Below are 2036 nucleotides of genomic sequence, written 5' to 3'. Positions count from 1 at the left end.
ATCGGCAGGCGGACTCTCAACCACTGCGCCACCAGGGAAGCCCTGTATACATATTTTTAAATAAAATAAATAAAGTCATGAGACTTTATTCCCACTTTCCCTCCCTGCCAACCATAAATATATAGCCACCTGGGAGAATTTACAAGCCAGTACTCTCCCAGTACTTCACTCATAAACCAGTTTTGCATTAATCTCATTGCTTTATAGTTATTCATATGCTTTTTTTTTTTTAAGATTTTTTTTTCTTTGACGTGGACCTTTTTTTTTTAAAGTCTTTATTGATTTGTTACAATATTGCTTCTGTTTTATGTTTTGGTTTTTTTGCCCATGAGGCATGTGGGATCTTAGGTCCCTGACCAGGGATCAAACCGGCACCCCCTGCGTTGGAAGACGAAGTCTTAACCACTGGACCACCAGGGAAGTCCCAGTTATCATATGCCTTTGTTCGCAATAGTGTGTGACCTCTGGGAGCAGGGACCGTATATACTATCCTTCCGTGTCTCAAGCAGCACTTGTAGGGGAAGGTTCATTGTGTTATTCATTTGTTTTTTTTTTTTAAGATTTTTTTTTCTTTGACGTGGACCTTTTTTTTTTAAAGTCTTTATTGATTTGTTACAATATTGCTTCTGTTTTATGTTTTGGTTTTTTTGCCCATGAGGCATGTGGGATCTTAGGTCCCTGACCAGGGATCAAACCGGCACCCCCTGCGTTGGAAGACGAAGTCTTAACCACTGGACCACCAGGGAAGTCCCAGTTATCATATGCCTTTGTTCGCAATAGTGTGTGACCTCTGGGAGCAGGGACCGTATATACTATCCTTCCGTGTCTCAAGCAGCACTTGTAGGGGAAGGTTCATTGTGTCTGGAATCTTGGCTCTGCCATCCCTCAGCTTGTGCGTGGTGGTACATCACTGCTGTGGACTTCAGTTTTCTCATGCATAAAGGAAGAAGAATCTCTTCTTGCTGGATTGTTGATGATATTGAGTTGATGTGAGTGAAGGGCCCAGTGTGGGGTCCAGCTAGCCTACGAGCTCTCAGTGTCCCTTGGCCACCATTTGACTTGTCCCTAGATTCAACTTCCATTTCCATTTCTGACATCAGCTCTTTGATAGATTTTACATATTTATTTATTTTCTTGTCCCAACCAGTCAAAACCCATCATGATATCCCTGTACTCTCTCTATTGAAAATAGATGTTCTTGCTTCTTAATTCAGAGGAAAAAATGGCATGAATGGAGGGAGTGCGATGGGAACACCCAGTTTCACAGCTCCAGGGCACAACGCTCCCACAGTCTTCTGAACCACGTCCTCTGGAGCTGTCAACCTCGCAGCCCTACTTCCTGGCCTCCAACCTACAAAACTATCTGTTTTCAAACCCTTCTTAGTCTACTTTTTCCCTGTCCCTTCTACCTGTGCTAAGAACCACAATCCCTTCCCTGATTGCCTCAGGCTCTGTGGAGGAGTTATTTATTCCATTTCCTTGTCTTTCATCAGTTCTTTTCTTCTCCTCCCCCCACCCCCCATTCACTCTTCAGTTCATTGTAGTCTGGCTTTTACCTCCACTAAACTGAAACTGACTCCAGTAAAAATCACTCTAATACCAAGGCCTTTGCCCTTGCTCACCGAAACTGTTTAATCACTCTGTTTTACATTGGATCTCAGAAACTCGGCTGCGAAAACCAATTTATAAGCTTTACCATTCTAAAATCACCTTTGTATTTTATCTGTTTTTGTAGGGCAATTACAATTCTGTTTATCCATTTTGTAGCTACTAGAGTCACAGGTGGTCATTTTAGACCGCAAACTCCAGAAGGGCAAAAAGCCTTGTAACCCTCAGCGTGTGGTTGAACAGAGTATCTGGTGCTTCATTTATACTGGCTGAGGTGACTTAAGCGGAGTTCAGAACAACTTTCAAGCAAGCTCAGAAATGGCAAGATTAGAAGCACATTTGTGGGCTTCCCTGGTGGCGCAGTGGTTGAGAATCCGCCTGCCGATGCGGGGGACGCGGGTTCGTGCCCCGGTCCGGGAGGATCCCGC

At 43.9% G+C, this 2036-nt stretch overlaps 1 protein-coding gene across 1 annotated transcript in view; it reads left to right on the top strand.

Annotated features, from left to right (window-relative positions):
• The window catches only part of LOC102974106 (phosphatidylinositol 3,4,5-trisphosphate 3-phosphatase TPTE2-like), a 123104-nt gene that overhangs the window by 804 nt on the left and 120264 nt on the right, over positions 1-2036 (top strand). The gene's annotated exons all lie outside the window — the stretch shown is intronic.

This window comes from Physeter macrocephalus, chromosome 13 (assembly GCF_002837175.3).
Source record: "Physeter macrocephalus isolate SW-GA chromosome 13, ASM283717v5, whole genome shotgun sequence".
NCBI lineage: Eukaryota > Metazoa > Chordata > Mammalia > Artiodactyla > Physeteridae > Physeter > Physeter macrocephalus.
Note: the sequence above shows the minus strand (reverse complement) of the source record. Positions and strands in the feature narration are given on the sequence as shown.